Here is a 20,673-nt window from a genome sequence, read left to right as displayed (position 1 = left end):
TGGGTATTGAGGAGGGCACATTCTGCATGGAGCACTGGGTGTTATGCACAAACAATGAATCATGGAACACTTCATCTAAAACTAATGATGTAATGTATGGGGATTAACATAAGAATAAAAAAAAATAAAAAAAAGAATTTAGAATTGCAGAATGGGCTGGTGGATTCAGGCAAAAGAACTTTAAAAATAGAGACAATATGTTATAGTGAACGGAGTATCAGTTGGCCTAATTCTAATTCCAGTTCTGGTACTAAGAAATCATGTGGACTCTTATAACCTTTCTGGAAGACTAAATGCATAAAATAAATATTTTCATGGTTGACAGTCCATCACAATCACCGATGGATTTAAAAACCAGGGAGGCCTAAGACTCACCCTAAATCTTGGATTTCAGTGTTTCTGGAGGTCTGTGCCTCTTCTTGTGTTTCAAGAGATCCAGATGAGACCCAGGACAGTAAGGCATGAGAACTAGAACTAATGGAAGTGGTGAGATCACTTCTCTTACTCAAAATGACCTCGGCTGTCCAAGTGGGTCCCAGTGCAGATCTCTAAGATCTCTCCCAGAACAATATTTTTATTATTTGGAGCAAAAATCAAGTCTAAACACCAGCAATCCATGAAAAAATGCAGACAAAGAAACAAAAATGACTTCAGATATTCAGGAAACTTCATCAGTAGCAGTAAAATGGCACTAGCATTTTTAAAAAACTATTAGGTTCTTAATTAAAATGTAAATGCTAGTAGTTGAATCTTAAACGCATCTGCACATCAATATGTTCAAAATCATTTATTTAAGATGTGATGAAATCATAATGAAAGGCATAAAAACAAAGGAATGATAGTGGATTTAATGATGCTGTGCACAAGTCAACTAAAACATTTGGTCTACATCTTTATTTATTTCCCTTCACCTGTCATTACAGAAACCAAAGATATTTAGTCCTTTGGAACACAGATGTAGGTAACCTTTCTGAAGAACCATCACATATGGTAAGAGGTGCTATTTTTAGCAAACTTTCTCCTAGGAAATTCACATTAATGAACTATGAACAAAATAGAAAAATGACCACCAGGAAGAGGCCAAAATTGAATAAACATAGCAAAAATGTTATTAGCTTTTCTTTACTACAAAAAATGACCACTGATACAGAATTTATATTAACAGAGATATGATTTTCAAGAAAATTTACAAATTAATAAAATGTTATTATAAGATTATGATAAAATGATCAATGTCAAAAGAGAGGAACATTATGAGACTATTTCTCTTCTGATACACTAGAAGTTCGGTTTAAGTATATGCTTTTATTAATTCATATTTAGATTCCTTTATTTAAAAACAAGAACTAGTGGTTACATTAAAATTTTAAAAAGTAGCATAGCGTAATGTGATTTTCAACAAATATAAAACCTCTCTGACATATATGGCATTCAAAGAAAAATAAGGTTAAAAATTATAATATATGCCAGCAAGCACACTCTATGCTACAGACTTAATGATGAAGGATTTGGTTCATGACTTAAAATAGGAAATAAGAAACTCATCTTGATTACATTAGGAACTCCCTATAATAACACTCATTCTACATGTAAATCATTTGCAAAATGAAGATTATCTATTCAATTCATATAAAACCTTATGCATTTCTCCTTCACTTTGAGTAAAGCATAAGGTAAAAGTTGTAACAATTTGCACTTTTATGCATGTTCTAACTGAAGATTAACTGTGTTTGACAACTCTAAATATAAGGCTCTCTACAAGGAATACATTCCAGAGAAGGTTTAAAAAATAAGGCAAAGTGAGAGAAATTCTCTCTTCTCATGTGCAAACATATAATGAAAGATGTTAGAATGTCTAACTAAATTACGCTGTCCATCAGAAAGCATATCTAAATATATAGAATTTAGGTATTGACATAGCTGTGTCTACTAAGAAGAGCGAAGTGTTTTTCCCTCTATTTATAAACATATAGTGCCTGGTCAAGATAACACCTACCTTTTTTCCAAGAAACTTAAATATTTCTAAATAAATATACATCATATTCATTTATAATTCTTTAAATTAATGAAGGTGTTGCGCAATATAGAAAGATAAATGATAAATAGATAACTGAAAAAATATAAAAACTTTAGAAAGCACCTAAATCTTTTTAAATTCCCAGAACTTGCTCTTAGTGGTCTTAAAATGAGCAGTTTTGCTGGAGACTTCTAATTTTGATAGTGCATTTTGAAGAACTAGAAAAAATTCATTTCAATTATGTATACAATTATATATTTAGTATTTATATAGTTATATAAATAATTAGTATAAGATAGCAGTAAGAAAGGAATTATAGTAAATATTTCTTTAGTACAAAGCATTTATAAATCCTTTTCCTATCTCTGTTGCATTCTTTCTTAGTTTTTGTTTCCTCTTCTCTCCTTTCCCTTCAGCAAACTTGCCATCTATCCTCCAAAGTCTGAAGGGCTTTGCTTTCATCATCTCTTGTTAAGCACACCTTTACTGAATACACCTTGGAATTTGGGGTCAAGTATTTTTACTTTGTAATATGCACCTCTACTTGAGCCCAATTGCTTGTACCATCAACCGTAAGAGGATCATAGTTACTTAGGCCTTTAATGACAAAGTTTTTCCGGCACATCTAAATCTATTTTCTCTCTAAGGAGCCAAGAAGATATCTACCTAATTGCTTTTAGCATAAAAATTCTTTGGGAGAGATTGTGGTTTACTTTTATCATTAATATAAAAGCTGAAATCTATAATTAGAAGGTAATTAAAGAAGTAAAAATGGGACCTTAGTGTCCCAACTACTGATAACATTTTACAGTGTAAAAGCCTCTGGGATTAGCAAATCACTTGTGAAATATAAATGAAACCCACGTAAAATCTCCCTAGACCTAAATATCCTGCTTTACTTAATAAGGTGTCCATATGAAAAGGAAAATCTAAGAGAATTTTCTGGTAAAGAACATATATAAGGCTTTGTCTCTTACTATATTCAGAAAATAAAACATGACTGCTTATCAGAAAAAAATAGAATTCTAGTGCACGTCTACTTATCCATAGGGTTTCACACTTGCTTTATTTTCCAAATCTGATCACACCCCCTCAGTCCACTTCCCTTCCTCTTTATATAGTTTGTAGTTTTGTTTGTATTTTTTTTTATTTGCTTGATATTTGTTCCTCTGTTGACTATAAGGAATATATTTTTAATTGCCTTTGCACTCTAAAACCAATCATTGTGGATAAGAACTAACAGGGTCTCACAAATATTTGCTGAAATAATGAGTGTTGAATACAGCGAAACTAGTAATAACTAACATTTTTTTTTTAAGATTTTATTTATTTATTTGACAGAGAGAGCCACAGCAAGAGAGGGAACACAGCAGGGGGAGTGGGAGAGGGAGAAGCAGGCTCCCCGCAGAGCAGGGAGCCTGATGTGGGACTCGATCCCAGGACCCTGGGATCATGACCTGAGCCGAAGGCAGTCGCTTAACCGACCGCCACCCAGGCGCCCAATAACTAACATTTTTAAGTGCAAGCATGCACCAGCATTTCCAAGCACTTTACCCATATTAATGGACTTTCTCCTCTTTCCCACACTGGCAATAGATGATCTGATAACCCCCCATTTCATCAATGAGGAAACAGGGGCAAATTTAAGCGTCTGGGTATCTTTCACACAGCTCTTAAGTGGCAGAGGTGAGATTTGAGCCCAGGGAATCAGGGAATCTGTCCCCCTTGGCTCCTAACCACTATTTTATGCAGTTATTTTTGGATATTAGAAGACATATGACAATTTCCAACAGTTGGAAAGATACCTTGTTTTCAAAGGCATGTAATTATACTGAAAGAAAAGTAGTTAAATAAATAATCCTTGGTTGAATCTTTGCCCACTGTTTAGTAGGGAAAAAGAGAAGTAATAGTTAACATTATTATGTGCCTGGCATTATGCTAAGTGCTTTACATAGATTATCTCATTTAGTCCTCCTTGTGGTGAGGGCCCCGCTTGTCAAAGTAACTTGCAGACAGACACTTGGTAGGAAACCACTGAATGGAACTGCTTGTTCTAAAGAACAAAACCAGGAATAAAGTGAAAGGAGTTCAATATCAGGGCGCCTGGGTGGCTCAGTCATTAAGCGTCTGCCTTCAGCTCAGGTCATGATCACAGGGTCCTGGGACTGAGCCCTGCATTGGGCTCCCTGCTCTGCCGGAGGCCTGCTTCTCCCTCTCCCACTCCCCCTGCTTGTGTTCCCTCTCTCACTGTGTGTCTGTCAAATAAATAAATGGAATCTTTAAAAAAAAAGAAAGAAAGGAGTTCAGTGTCCCCCATATTGAGTGGTTGAGATCAGCTGGTTAGAGGGAGAGGGAATAGAAAGGGTGTAGGGACACTGAGGGGAGCAGTGAAACACTGGAACAAAATGAAGTCACTAAAAATAAAAAATAAATAAAAAAAAGGAAACCAGAAATACCAGCTGATCACTAATCTGAAGCTTCGTGAGTAGTGGACCCCACCAGCGAGAGGTTATTTTTTCTAATCATGCTCTGCATTTTGGTCATGAGAGTGAAAAACACAGATGCTGGAGTGAGTAATCTTAATGACAAGAGCATGGGGAAAGGTCATGTATAAAATATTTGATTTGCTCATTCTGCAAAGAAGATATGTTTTTTGGGGACAAAAATCTGATTATTGCCAATTCCCATCCATATGGTGTTTATTTCATTTTTAGGCAAATTTTAGAAAAAAAAAAGTGTTATCTTACTTTCTAAATCTAGAATAAGATTATTTATTAATCTTGGATGCTTTTGAAAAAAGAAATATCTTTCACTTTCAGTAAAAACGCTGGAACTTACCAAAACAAGATTCTCCTAGAGTTTACTTCCCTTCTCATTTTGTATGTATATCATAAGCTGGGAGTTCAAACAGAAAATAACTGCATTCTCCTACTTCATTCTTAATAATATACACTTTAAAATTCCAACTTAAATATTTGCATAGTGTTTTCTTTGAGGCTTAAGAAGAAGACAATGATAAAATAGATGAACTTTTCTCAAACATAGGAAATGACTCTTACTAAATCAATTTTTTTACTTACCTATCAAATACTCAAGAAGTTAACATAATAACCCTGCAGTATGTTCAAGGGGTCATTCCATTTTAGAATTTGATCTCAAAAATTAATAAAAGACCACATATTGTAAATAATAATGTCTTGCTCTTTTAACTGGCTTATTGCTTACAAGTTTATGTTTGAACAAAACGAAACTGGGGAGCTTGGGTGGCTCAGCCAGTTGAGCATCAGACTCGAGTTTTGGCTCAGGTCAGGATCTCCAGGTTGTGAGATCCATCTGGTGTCTGGCTTCTTGCTCGGGAGGGAGTCTGCTTGAAGATTCTTTCCCTCTGCCCTACCCCTCCCCTTGCATGTGCACTCTCTCTCTCTAAAAGAAACAAATAAAAAGAAAAGAAAAGAAACCAAAAATAACAAGGCAATGAAAAGAAGGCTCTATTTCGCTGAAAAGAAATAATACAATAATGAGAGCTTATTTATTGTGTGCTTAATAGATGACAGAACACTCTTTTAAGTATTTTATATTAAAACATTAAATAAAATCACTTACTCATAGAAAATTATGCAGTCATTAATATTATAAATCCTATTTTACAGATGAGAACACTAAGGAGTAGAGTGGCTAGGAATCCACTAACTAGTCCATGTTCCACAAGCTAGGGAGTGTTAGCATTAGGATTTTAATCCCAGCAGTCTCATCAGAATATAGATTTCTTTTTTTTTCTTAAAGATTTATTTATTGGGCGGGGGAGGGAGGGAGAGAGAGAATCTCAAGCAGACTCCACACTGAATGTGGAGCCCATGTGGGGTTTGCATGGCCCCGAGATCATGACCTGAGTCAAAATCAAGAGTCTGACGCTTAACTGACTGAGCCACCCAGGCATCCTAGAGGACAGATTCTTTTTTTTTTTTTTTAAAGATTTTATTTATTTTTTTGTCAGAGAGAGCAGAAGCAGGGGGAGCAGCAGAGGGAGAAGCAGGCTCCCTGCTGAGCAAAGAGCCCGATGTGGGACTCGATCCCAAGACCCTGGGATCATGAACTGAGCTGAAGGCAGCTGCTTAACTGACTGAGCCACCCAGGCATCCCTAGAGGACAGATTCTTAATATCATTTAATACTGCCTCTCTTTCACATTATTGAGAACAAAAGAGAACACTTAAATATATGTAAATTTGGGAGTAAATAAATTATTAAAGCATTTTTTTCCTGTTTGACAATTAAACACCTATGTCTGACACTCCTTGAAGGAATCATCAGTAATTTCACATAAAAATAATATTTAACTACCTCCAAAAATATCAAAATAGCTGTGTTTTTACTCTTACGCTTTCCAGAGACCATACTGATGGAAGATTCTGAGGTTCTGTGGCATGACCATTTCTCAGTTCAGCTCCACACTCAAAGAACGGCTTGCCATTTGTTCTACATTACAGAGTCATTAGAATATAAAAGAGATAGTCTGGCCTGGAACACGAAACTTTATGGAACACATACTTAATTCTTAACAGGTTCAGAAAAAAAGACTTTATGCTAAAAGAATGAATACAGATACCTGTCATTAGTGTGTTAAGATTTCATTCTGGCCTTTAGAGCCTTAGCTGAAGTGAATATTGTTGTAGAAGATGATAATCTTAGGTACAATACAGGGGAAGTGAATGAGGGGACAAGAGTCATATAAATCACTCCTTTTTGAAAAATGTCATCAGGGCACCTGGGTGGCTCAGTTGGTTAAGCATCCAACACTTGATCTCAGCTCAGGTCTTCATCTCAGGGTTGTGAGTTCAAGCTCCATACTGGCCTCCATGTTAGATGTGGAGCCTACTTAAAAGTAAGTAAGTAAGGGCGCCTGGGTGGCTCAGTTGGTTAAGCGACTGCCTTCGGCTCAGGTCATGATCCTGGAGTCCTGGGATCGAGTCCCGCATCGGGCTCCCTGCTCGGCAGGGAGCCTGCTTCTCCCTCTGACCCTCCCCCATCTCGTGTGCTCTCTGTCTCTCTCATTCTCTCTGTCTCAAATAAATAAATAAAATCTTTAAAAAAAAAAAAAAAAGTAAGTAAGTAAATAAGTAAATAAATAAGTAATAAATAAATAAATAAGTAAAGTAAAAACTTGATTAAGAATCATTAATATATAGAAAATATTGTTTATTTTCACTGGGCCTTAGATTTCTTAGTCTGTAATACAAGACTATATTAAATGAGGTCTATGACAGCTGTCCTCCTTTAACATTCTATGATCCCAAACCTTAAAATTAGGTGGCCCATTGGAGTGACTATTCATCCCAGTTTGCTTGAAACTATCCCGTTTCACCTGTTGTCCTGGAGTAATTATTAAAAGCATCCTTTCTTCTCAATACTATCGAGTTTAGATAATAAATTATTCACATTATAAAGAATCAGAGATATATCAGTGTTAATTTTCACTTATTTATCCAATAGTACCTAGTATAAAATTCAAATAACTTTGTATATATAATGGATAAAGTAATGCATATTATACATGAATAAACTCAAAGAAAATACAAAAAATCTGCCTTGATATACATTTAATATAATTTCCAATATTAAAATTTTTGCTAGTAAAGGTAGTTTATGCAAGATTATGCATGATCTAGTGATGGTAGACATGGCTTTTAATCCTAATCATATACTCCTTTATGGGAGTCAAACCTACATTTTTTCCCCATAAATCGATATGAAATTATGCTGCTACTTTTTCCATGTGAGGATGGCAATAGTTAATTATATCACTATGCTAAACATTCAAGGGTGACATTATTCCAAATATTAATAGAAAAGTTTAATGTATGATTTAATAGCTTGTCTTTTTTTTTCCTACATAGCAATGCTACATGTAGGGTTGCTAGATTTAGCAAATAAAAATATATGATGTCCAGTTAAATTTAAATTCCAGATGAACACTGAATAGTTCTTCGCACATGTATGTCCCAAATATAGCGTAGGCATCCTCTATTTTATCTGGCAACCCTACCTACATGAAATTCTTATTCCGAGAATTCTTGACTGATCGCTACAAATACTTGGAAAAGAACCAGATTATGTCCATGTCTTGGTTCTGTCAGATAAATTGGCTCTGTGCCCTTCAGTAATGTATATAACCTCATTGAGACTCAGAATCCACATCAATAAAGTGACAACATTGATCTCTAACTCATAGAGCTGTGGAGAAGATTGTGATGACGTATTTAATCCATAGTAATGACTATGAGCTATAATCATATTATTATTCTAGAGAAAGATGTACAAAATATTTCATTTTTCTAGAATGAGTTTTAACAAACTCACCAAAATCCATATTCTCCTCATCTTTTCTGAGTACATAGCTAGACTATATTTCCCCAGTTTTCTTGCAATTGAGTGTGGTTCCTCAATGGCTGAGTCCAAGACGTGAAATGCCAGAAGAAGTACTGTACCCCATTTCCAAGCCAGACCCATACAATTCTTTCATGAGTGGACCTATGATCTTTTTGCCCTTTACACTAGCTGGAATGGAGATTCCCTCCCACACCTACCAGGTCAACTTTGCAAGCCGTGGACTGTCAGATCAGACTAAAAAAAAAAATCACCGATCTTATCCGATATCCAGTTTTACTAATAATTTCCAGAATACCAGTAATTATAAAAGGCAAAGCAAGGCAAGGTCTAGGACCACACTAGGACACACTCCTGCCCAGATTTAACATGGGTTGTTTTTTTTTTTTTTTTTTTTTATGTCAGAGAGAGAGAGAGAGAAAGAGAGCTCGCACAAGCAGGGGGACCAGCAGGCAGAAGGAGAAGCAGGCTCCCCACTGAGCAAGGAGTCCTATGTGGAGCTTGATCCCAGGACGCTGGGATCATGACCTGAGACGAAGGCAGCCGCTTAACCGACTGAGCCACTCAGGCGTCCCTTAACATCGGTTTTTAAGAGAAAAATACAGTCATCACTTATATAAAAGAGAGCTTTTGTCATGAAACATCCATTTTGTGCTTCAACTGAAATGTAGTTTATGTGACATTTCCCAGGGAGGCATGCTCCATAAATGTATAGATTTTCATGCAATCCTAGTCAGATCAGGACCATTTCATAGATTAAGGAAATTCCCGTGATGGTAAATATCCTCAATACAGTGTTTTCCAGGAGGCTGGCCACTAATCAGTTTGCTTACAGGAAATCCGACTTGTTCATCATTCTTTCTTCTTGGGGATCCCCCCAGTGAGGTAGGGTATGCATTACAGACCTGTAGCAAACCAATTCCTGTCAAAAAGCCAGTTGATGAAGATGGAAGAGCCTCAGCCTGCCTGGGTTCCTGGCTGGAGCAGAGATGTCGTGGAAACTTGTTTACCCACCCCATGCTAACAGAATGAACAAGAAAGAACTTTTTTTTTTTCTAAGATTTTATTTATTTGAGAGAGAGAGCACAGGCGCAAGCAAGGGGAGGAGCCGAGAGGGAGGGAGAGGGACAGGCAGACTCTGAGCTGAGTGTGGATCCCATGCAGGCTGATCCCAGGAGCCAGAAATCACGACCTGAACTGAAACCAAGAGTCTGATGCTCAACCGACTGAGCCACCCAGGTGCCCTAATAAGGAACTTTCTATTATTGTGTGCCACTACATATTTTTGGGTGATTTAAAGTGATACCATTACAGGTATAATTAAAATGATAAATACATCACAACTTCTCTTTTCAAATAAGGCAATATTTCATAGCTTTCTTATTCCTGGATTATTAGGCTAATGATTATAACATACTTTGAGATACATTATAATGGATGGGAATGGTCTCTGGATACTGTCTTGGATATATTTTAGTTATATTTTGTCATTTGTCTTGGACAATTTATTTACCAGGAATAATTTCTCCATCAGTATGCATAGCTAACATTATTACTGTGATTGTTATGATGAAAGATGTATCAAAATATTTTACTGATAACACCAGTTTCACGAAGTGAATGAACTTTAAAAAGATATATATATATATATAGAAATATATGTATCTTTTACATATCTATATACCTATATATATAGATAGATAGATATTTAGGGAAATTGAGTTTTTTTAATTTCTACTTTAAAATCTCATTTTCCAGGGCACCTGGGTGGCTTCAGTCAGTTAAACGGCTGCCTTCAGTTCAGGTCATGATCCCAGAGTCCCGGGATCGAGTCCCACATTGGGCTCCTTGCTCAGCAGGGAGTCTGCTTCTCCCTCTCCCCTCACCCCGTTCTTGTGTTCTCTCTCTTAAATAAATCTTTAAAAAAATAAAATTTCATTTTCCATTAAAAGTTGATTCTACATTCAGAGAACTGTTTCTCCCCTGCTCTTGTAGTTAAAGATAGAACAACATAAACATATATACGTATTGTGTGTGTGTGTGACAGAGACGTAGGAAAGTCAATCATATCAAGAGTTATGTAAAAATGCATGAGACACTAAATCTGTTCAGTCTTTTTCCAGATATTTTCATTACCTCTGCAAATTATTTATCCTAACACTGTTTGCTACTGGGGATCATTGTTGAATCTGGGTAACAGTTGTAGGATTCCTTCAATCATTATCTCTACTTTTGAATTTTTCTTATTCTTTGAAACTCTAAACTATTAGCCATGATGTGCAGAGGCAGCAAGCTGCGCAGTGGCGAGGTCTTTCACCACCAGCTATGCTAACAAGGAGAACAGAAACCACTAAAGGCATTTACCGCTGAAGATATACAAGTAGGTGTATCATATACCACAGAGATCAAGTTGTAACACCAGTCTAATATACATATTTGAAAGAACAACATTTAGTGATTATAGTAACTGACAAGTACTGAGCATTTATCATTTGTCAGGCATTCTTTTGATGGCCATTCATGCAGAGCCTGATTTCACCTTCAAACGAAACCTACGCTGTATGTATTATTATCATCCCGATTCTATGGAAAAGGAAATGGAGGAATAGATTACGTAGCTCATCCAAGGCCATACAGCTTATATTTTAGTTCTAGAACACTTTACACACAATGATAGCTAAATACTGTATCAGTCTATGTATTGGTTTCATTTAGAAATGTGTTGGAGATCCATTAAAAAACTATTATAACTTAGTAACAAACACATAAATGACTGAATTGAAAATGATCAAAGGGAACCCTTGCCCACTGTTGGTGGGATTTTAAAATGGCACAACTGCTATAGGAAACAGTATGCTGGTCCTCAAAAATTAAAAATAGAGCTACTCTAAGATTCAGAAATCCCACTTCTGGTTATATACTCAAAAGAACTGAAAATGAGGTCTTGAGTAGACATTTGCATACCCATGTTCACAGAAGCACTATTCACAATAGCCAAGAAATGGAAGCAAACCAGACGTTCATCAGCAGATGAATGGCTAAAACAAGGTGGTAAAAACACACGATGGAATACCATTCGGTCTTAAAAGGGAAGGGCATACCATGACATGCTACAACCAGGATGAACCTTAGGATATTATGCCAAGTAAAACAAGCCAGTCACAAAAAAGACAAATACACTGTGATTCCACTTAGATGAGGTATCTCAAGTAGTCATATTCATAGAAACAGAAAGTGGAATGGTGGTTACCAAAGACCAGAACTGCAAGAGGGAGAAATCAGTTGTTACTGAATGAAGATAGAGTTTCAGTTTTGCAAGACAAAAAGTTTTGGAGATCTGTTGTAAAGCAATGTAAATATACTTAACACTACTGAAGTGTATACTTAAAAATGGTTAAGATGGTAAATTTAATTTTATATATATTTATCAAAATTAATTTAAAAAAATGGCCAAAGGATCTAAATAAACATTTCTCCAGAGAAGATATATAAATGGCCACTAAACATAAGAAGATGCTTGACCTTGTTAACCATCAGGGAAATGCAAATTATAGCCACAATGAAATACCACTCCATACCTACTAAGACGACTATAATAAAAAAGATAATAACAAGTATTATTAAGGATACGGAAAAATTGGAACACTCATATATTGCTAGTGAAAATGTAAAATGTTGCACACTCACTGAAAAACAGTTTGGAAATTCCTTCAAAAAGTTAAACAGAGTTACCATGCTTTCCAGCAACTCCACTTCTGAATATTCACCCAAATAATAAAAACATATGTTCACATGAAAACCCATACATACAAATGTTTACCGCAGCATTATATATAATCGCCAGAAGATGAATCCAGATGAATCCAAACAATCCAAATATCCATCAATTGGTTAATGGATAAATAAAATGTAATAATATATCCATATAATTTAGTTTAATAGTGTTCAGCAATAAAGAGAAATGAAGCTCTGATACATGCTACAACATGTATGAACCCTAAAACATTATGCTCAGTAAAAAAGCCAGTCACAAAGGACAGCATATTACATGATTCCATTTTTATGAAATGTCTAGAAAAGACAACGCCATAAAGACAGATTGTAGAATAGTTGTGTGGGGTGAAGACAGATGGGGGGTGGGGATGGTTGGGGGATACTGTAAAGGGTGCAGAATTTCTTTTTAGAATAATGAAAATGACCTAAATTTGATTATGGTGATAAATGTACAACTCTGTGAAATATTGAAAACATGGAATTATATATTTTATTTTATTTTAATAATTTATTTTTTAAAGATTTACTTATTTATTAGAGAGAGAGAACGAGCAGGAGAAGGGGCAGAGGGAGAGAGAGAGAGAGAGTCCTCAAGCAGGCTCCCCACCAAGCCAGGAGCCTAATGCGGGGCTGGATCCCAGGACCCTGCGATCACAACCTGAGCCAAAATCAAGAGTCTACCGATTAACTGACAGAGCCACCCAGTTATCCCAGAATTAAATATTTCAAATAAGTGAACTGTATATGTGAATTCTATCCCAATAAAACTTTTTTTTTTTTTTAAGGAATGTGTTGAAAGAAGCTTTCAAAACTTAAAACAGAATAAAATAAAGTTTGAAATGTATCTTAACATTCAAGGAAAAGAATATGTAATTAATATTGTAGAAGGGGATGGTTTTTTGGATTATCTATTCATACATTGAAACATATATGTGTATCTACACAGAGGGAGAGAGGGAGAGAGGGAGGAGGGAGAAGGGACGAACAATACTGGCAATGTTTCTGTGTTATTATGCAAGTTTTCTTCTCTGTTTTTTGATGTTCCAAAGTCTTCCAAAGTCTATTAAAATTATTCTATGTCTGTCCCAGCACTCCTTTGAAGATTATATTTGAGAACTAGAAGCTTTGACAGTATAATCACCCATCATCTCCTTTCAATGCCAGAGAGGACAAATCCCAGCAAGTCCTGAATGCATGAGGTTCTATAATGCTTCTAGAAAGCACTGGTATTTTATTTATTTCAACATGCCTTATACTCTTAGGGTCATGGTAGTTGAAACGTTTCCTGATTACATAAACTTAATTTAAGTATTCAGTTTTGATGTTCCCGGGTAAGCGGTTATATGTGTATGTTTGTATAAATGGTTTATTCAAAATGGTGATATTATAGCAAAAGAAAATGCCCAGAAGTGCCACCTCTTATTTTCCACTTACCCAGCACTTTCTGATCCAGAATATATTTGAATATATTTACCTAATATTATATTCCCAAATGTTACTTAGTATACCAAGAAAAAGGTAAAGGGATTTTTTTTTTCATTTATTTTCATCACCATCCCAAACTTTATCACCCCCCACCCCCCGCGCCCCAGGACTTCATATTGCCAAAGTGATTTTCAGAATGGGTGTACTACCCAAGGTCAGAGAAGAAATACAACTGGACTTCCTAAATCCTGGAAATTCATACTCTAACTGGAAGGAAGAAATAATAAGCACCTAGACACACATACATACATAATATTTAGATAGACACAGAGGATTCCAGTACTGTTAATTCAGCTTTTCAACATTGACACTATTTGTGTAGCCATTTAAGAATGCAGAAAAACCAATGATCTAAAGATACATTAACATATATCTGATAGTCCTTACTTAACAATACACTGTGGCCCAAAGTCAGAATAAAATAGATGGTATAGCTAACTGGACTTTTCCTATCGTTCCCCTTTTCTTTTAGGTCCTAAATGGCATGGAATCATCTTGTTTCCTTCATATTTAGTAAAAACCTGCAATTCTCTTGCAACGTTTTTCTAGCTTATCACCATTACCCAACGAGAATGAAAACACACGTGGATCATTAAACTAACAAAATTTACAATAGTTTCACCAATGTGGTTTCAAATAATATTCTAAAAAATAGACTAGTATATTCAAGGAAACAATTCTATTCTCTTATTAAAACCTTAACATCAAAAGCTCTCTTTAAAAGTATAGCCCGAAGGATATAGGAATCCTTTGAGAAGAGTTGAAAATCTCAAAGTGCATGTAGGTTCTACACTTGATCTTAGCCAAAAGGCCGAGAAGCGATGTGCATGTAGGTTCTAGAAATAAGTTCTAGAAATGATACTGGCAGCAGCTACTTTTACTACCAACATCTAGCAGGAGTTGAGTACTTCCTGTTCTTTAAAGCAAATACAATTAGGTTGTGGGATAGTGTTGATTCCTTCACTGCATATGAACTAGGGCAGTGGGCCAATGATACCTGATCTTGTTTCAGGCAACTGGTAGGGAGCTGATCATATATTTAAATATATATTTATATTTAATATATATTTATATATTAAATATAAATATATATTTAATATATAAATATTTAATATATTAATTAATTTTTAATATATTTAATATATATTAAATATATATATATATTTTAGAGAAGCCCTGAAAACTACCTTTATTTCTAGAAAAATCTTTGTTACCATAGGGTAGTCTGCATACTGAAATTTAAGTCATGGATTCAAGATACATCCAACAAGAAAGGATATATTAAAGAACAGGTTTCACAGTCTACTTTTAATGGAGCTCCTAAAGTGAATTAATCATAAATGAATAAAGTTAGGTTGAATCTCAGGCTTGTTTATCTCAAGTAGCATGTCTATCATGGTGATGTTTTTGTGGGTGAGGATAAGTCACTCTTATTTCATTATTTGTTGTCTATTTCTCCATAGAAGCATCACCTTAATATAAATAAAACAAAACAAAAGCCTTCTCTATTTTCAAAGCCCTTTGCCAAACCTGATATGGAAAACAGAAATGGAAAAGCGAGCAACATTTTTCTCAAGTTGCCTATGGCTTTGGGGATTATTCAAACTTGTGTTCAAGAGAGAGATTACATAAAGGCTATCAAGAAGTAGGAAGGAGTCTGAGCTTAGAGTAAAGTGAGAAGTTTACAAAAGTGACTTCATAACGGAGAGGAGATCTGAGCTGAGCCTTAAAAAATAAACAGGATTTCGACCGGGTAATTGCGAGAGGTGCTCGAAGCAAAAAGAGCATGAGCAAATCAAGAATGAAAATCCTACTGTATGTTAACTATACTGAAATTAAAATTAAAAAAAAAAAGAATGAAAATCCTCATCAGAAAAGAAATTAGTTTTACCACAGTGTTTTTCAAACTTCAAGGACACGATCCATTACAATATTTCTCAAAAAGGATGCTGCTGACCTTTTACATGAGAATTTTTTCCACCTACAAGATGATTAACAATATCCCTGGCCTCTAGCTACTAAATGCTAGTAACAAGGTCTCCTTTATTCTTTCAGTTATGTAGAAAACCCCAAATTCCCTCTTATGTTTTCAAATGCCCCCTAGTGGTGAGTAAGCCTTCCCCATATCCAACCACTGAATCAAGAACTCTATGAAGTTCCTTTTCCAATAGAAGGTAATAAAACGAAGGAAGGAAGGAAAGAAGGAAGGAAGGAAGGAAGGAAGGAAGGAAGGAAGGAAGGAAGGAAGGAGGGAAGGAAGGAAGGAAGGGTGGGCAGGTGGACATTAAGTACATTATAGTAGAAAGGGTTACCAAGTAATAAAGGACCTTGTCATAACTGACTGCTTACCTGTTGAATTTTAAAGATGACAGTTCTGATTAAGCATAGAATCCCAGTGATTTTCAAATTTAATATTTTATCAGCACATCCACTGAAGAAAAGTTTTAAAAATCACACACCCAGTTTCATGGAAATTAAAGACCAAAAAACTTAAATAACTTATCAAATTAAAGGATGTCTGCTATAACTAAAATGAGGAGATATTATAGATTTTTGAGAAAGGATAGCTTAATTACATATATCAATAAGAATGTTATTAATTCTTTTTTTTTTTAGATTTTATTTATTTATGTATTAGAGAGCGAGAGAGAGAGAAACAGCACGAGAGGGGAGAAAGTCAGAGGGAGCAGCAGGCTCGCCGCTGAGCTGGGAGCCCGATGTGGGACTCGATCCCAGGACTCCAGGATCATGACCTGAGCCGAAGGCAGTCGCTTAACCAACTGAGCCACCCGGGCTCCCAGAATGTTATTAATTCTTGAAAATATATTTCCTTAAACAATCAAACAAATGGCAAAATTTCCCTATGTTTCTCTGTTAGCTGACATCTGAACAATGAAAATCTTTTAAGGGAACTTAAACTAATGGCACCTCCATAGCTCTTCCATAGCTTTTTCTTACAGGACTTAAACACCTCGTTTATCTTTAAATTTTTGTGTGTAATACTGATACACACTTCAGCCCACATCCCTTAAGAATGACCCAAGTCTGCCTTATAATATGGCTGGTGCCATCACGGACCAAATATGAAGCTGGTTTCGGGGGAAGGGAAGCTCAGCTCCCTTCAGCAGGTGCCATCACGCTCATATTCATGGCCATAAGACACTAGTGCTGTAGGCTAGATCTTAGTACATTCTTCTAGCCCCTTCAATTTATGTGACCTCCTCAGAACTCATCTTTTCCCTTGGCTTATGAGTCTGAACATTCTTCTGATTTCAGCATCTCCCCCAGGCCCAGGTAGGAAGCTCCTTCTTCTGTCCTGACACCAGACAGACCACATGACTGAGTTAATGGGTAGGTATTTGGCATGAAAGGGTAATATAACAATGCAATTCTGTCCTCTGCACACTTACAGTCTCTGATAAAACCTGAATAAAATTGAAATGAATAAAGGAATAATCATGCATATAAATTAATGCTTCTGAAAGCAGTGTGGTTTTGTGTAGAGTTTAAAACCAGAGGCTGATGGTGATAGGTATTAACGAGGGCACGTTCTGCATGGAGCACTGGGTGTTATATGCAAACAATGAATCATGGAACGCTACATCAAAAACTAATGATGTAATGTATGGTGATTAACATAACATAATAATAAAAAAAAAACGAGAGGCTGAAAGCTGAATACAGTCATACAAATATGTAAAGGTTGACCAGTGTCCAGTTTAAATGTAAATGAATTTAAATTCATTCATTATACTGGGTAACTTCATAAATCTCTGTTCTTACACATGTTTGAATTTGTAATCACTGGCTGAGTACTTAAGAGCATGGACTTTGATAGACAGACCGATTCAAGACAGTGCTCTGCAAACAACTTTCTGGCTCTAAAATGGGATGCTACAGAAACTATATCATGGAGTTATTGTGAGCATTCATGTAGACAGTGCACGCAAAGTACCTAGCACACACTAATTATTAAATATTAGTTCTTATCATTCTTTAGTAAATGGAATTCCTGCTACTAAAAAAAATTGTGTTAGAGCAGAGTACGTGAATAAACGCTTTGCCACCTGGGCATAATTTCATGAACATAATTTTATGTAGACTGCTTTAACAGAAACTGACATTAGGGAAGTGAATTTTAGCAGATGACAGAACTATAATAAGATTTCCCTGGATTGTTTTTTCAAATGTGCTACATTGTGCTCAACCAATTCTGCCCATTAGTTCCAAAGCAATGTAGTTTCCAGCCATGTGTTCCATATATCAGTTTTTCAGGTATGTAAACTCCATGAGCTAAGTGTTTAAAAATTAAAAATAAGACATAGAATCCCCAGGAAGCGATGACTACTATGAAAGAAGAAATCAGGCTTACCTTGAGTTATATAAAAATGAAATGTTTCCTAGGTCCTCTTAGCTTTCACATTATTTGTTGAAAGAAGAACTCAAAACTTACAACCTCATTTTATCCCAGAGAAACATGCAGGCTAATGTTTTTTTGTTGTTTGGTATATAATACCTGAAAAATAATAGAGATTAATAATGCATTGGCAAGGTTAAATAAAAAAGGGAAACTTTACCTTGTAAAATCAAAAAAACGTTCTGTACACTGAGAAGTGGATTAGAATGTTCAAAGTGCTTGGGGACCAAGCATTCTGTAAAGTCTGATTTATACTATAGACCTCATAATGCCTACCTACTTCAGAAGGACAAATAGTTCCACGCTGAAGTCCCAAATAGCAGCCCCAGAGCGTTAACAGCAAATGCCTTCCATCTTAAGAGCTGAGTCTGTGCCATTCTGAACACTTAAAATTCTGAGCATTTAACACTTCTTGTTGCGTCTAAATCCAGATACAAAAACCTTCAAATCAAACTATTTACCTCAACGGAAATCTGCCTTGAATAATTCATAAGGAGGAAGAAAGATGGCAGTGAAGAAAGCCAAAGAGAGTTTTAATGAACTCTCGAGTTTCAAAAATAATGGCACAGAAGTTATTACAGTTTTTCCCCTCACCCTGTAAAACAGAGTACCGGCCGCTCTAATATGGAATACTCCTAGCAAACAGAAGGAGCAATAAAGGGTTCAGCTTTCTGCTTGTCTGCAATTGATATACTAACAGCACCACACAGATTATTACCAGGAGAGGCTCTTTTTAAATGTGTGACAAATCAAGGAAGCATCGAAAGTATTCACATTCAAATGTTTTATTTTTATGTGGTTTCTTAAAATTTCAGTGGTATCTGGAGTCTCAGTTAAAAAGAACTGTAGCGGCTCTGGTCTAGGTGACACCAACAGCTGCTTTTCTGTAGCTTTGTCCCCTTGAAGACTTATTTGGCTTGATGCGTAGAGTTAGCAGCTATCCTACTTAATGTTTCCCTGGAAATAATAAAAAGGTTTCACGTTCTGCTAATAAATAAGCATCTCTTCAGTGATTCATCTGGCGAATGAGCCTAGGATTTTTATTAAATTTAAAAAAAAGAGGCCATTTGAAGGGTTATTGCTATGTAGGTCTGTATTAGTCTCTTATTGCTGCTATAACAAATCATCATGAACTTGGTAACTTAATAGAAATTTAGGGGCACCTGGGTGGCTCAGTCAGTTAAGCATCTGCCTTCAGTTCAGGGGCTCAGGTCATGATCTCTGGATCCTGGGATGGAGCCCCTATGTCAGGCTTCCTGCTTAACGGGGAGTCTGCTCCTCCTTCTCTCTCTCTGCCCCCACCCCCGCATTTGCTCTCTCTCTCAAATAAATAATTTTTTTTTAATGAAGATTTTATTTATTTGTTTGACAGAGAGAGACACAGTGAGAGCAGGAACACAAGCAGGGGGAGTAGGGGAGGAGAAGCAGGCTTCCCCCCGAGCAGGGAGCCCGATGCGGAGCTCGATCCCAGGACCCTGGGATCATGATCTGAGCCGAAGGCAGATGCTTAACTGATTGAGCCACCCAGGCGCCCCAATAAATAAAATCTTTAAAAAAACACACACTATTCTGGCGGTCAGAAGCCCAAATTAAATCTTATGGGGGCTAAAATCAAAGTACAGACAGTGCTGCATTCCCTCCAGAGGCTCTGAGGAAAATTCCTTTCCTTGCCTTTTCCACCCTGGAAAGGATGTCCCCATTCCCTGGCTGGAGCCCCTTCCTCCAATTTCAAAGCATATCATTCCAACCTCTGCTTCTCTATCCCATCTTCTTCCACCTTTGATCTTCTTCCTTCCCTCTTAGAAGGACCCTGTGATTACACTGGGCCCAACTGGATAATCCAGGATTATCTTCCGTTTCAAGATCCTTAACTTAATCACATCAGCAAAGTCTCTTTGCCATGTAAAGTAACCTATTCACAGGTGCTGGGGATTAGGAGGCAGACATCTTTAGGGGGCCATTATTCTGTCTACAATGAGGTTGTAATAAGGTAAATGTTTAATGGAAATAAATTTATATATTAGATAATTGGCCCCATATGGCTTGATTACAAACAACACCAGAAGACAATCTCAGTAATTGTAATGGACCAATTTTTTTTCAAAGTATTATTTTCTAAAACCATGTTTCATGAAACTCTAAAAAGCCTACTGACAAACTTTAAAAATACATATAATAAGTATATGTAAATTTCTGAGTTGCTACTCTCTGTTAATTAAGAATAATGGATGCAGACCAAAACCTCAATGAGATATCACCTTATACCAGTCAGACTTGGCTAGTATCAAAAAGACAAGATGTGGAGAAAAAGGAACCCTTGTGCCCTGCTGGTAGGAATGTATATTGGCACACCCACTGTGATAAACAGTTATGGAGGTTCTTCAAAAAGTTAAAAACAGGGGCGCCTGGGTGGCTCAGTCGGTTGAGCGACTGCCTTCGGCTCAGGTCATGATCCTGGAGTCCTGGGATCGAGCCCCACATCGGGTTCCCGGCTCGGCGGGGAGCCTGTTTCTCCCTCTGACCTTCCCCCCTCTCATGCTGTTTCTCTCTCGCTCGCTCTCTAATAAATAAATAAATAAAATCTTTAAAAAAAAAAA

General features: G+C 36.3%; 1 protein-coding gene across 13 annotated transcripts in view; it reads right to left on the bottom strand.

Moving 5' to 3' along the window:
• RALYL (RALY RNA binding protein like) overlaps positions 1-20,673 on the bottom strand; it is a 658,970-nt gene that overhangs the window by 436,675 nt on the left and 201,622 nt on the right. For 8 of the 13 annotated variants that reach the window (XM_031025013.1, XM_081816192.1, XM_081816200.1 and 5 more), the window contains one exon: positions 18,032-18,175. The exons of 4 other annotated variants lie outside the window; for them this stretch is intronic. The gene's annotated coding sequence lies outside the window, so the exon portion shown is untranslated. Of the gene's footprint in view, positions 1-18,031; positions 18,176-18,352; positions 18,448-20,673 lie in introns of those variants that run through there. One more of the 13 variants, XM_081816195.1, reaches the window with a different exon arrangement.

Source organism: Leptonychotes weddellii, chromosome 4, assembly GCF_054177405.1.
Source record: "Leptonychotes weddellii isolate Sample4059 chromosome 4, ASM5417740v2, whole genome shotgun sequence".
Taxonomy (NCBI): domain Eukaryota; kingdom Metazoa; phylum Chordata; class Mammalia; order Carnivora; family Phocidae; genus Leptonychotes; species Leptonychotes weddellii.
Note: the sequence above shows the minus strand (reverse complement) of the source record. Positions and strands in the feature narration are given on the sequence as shown.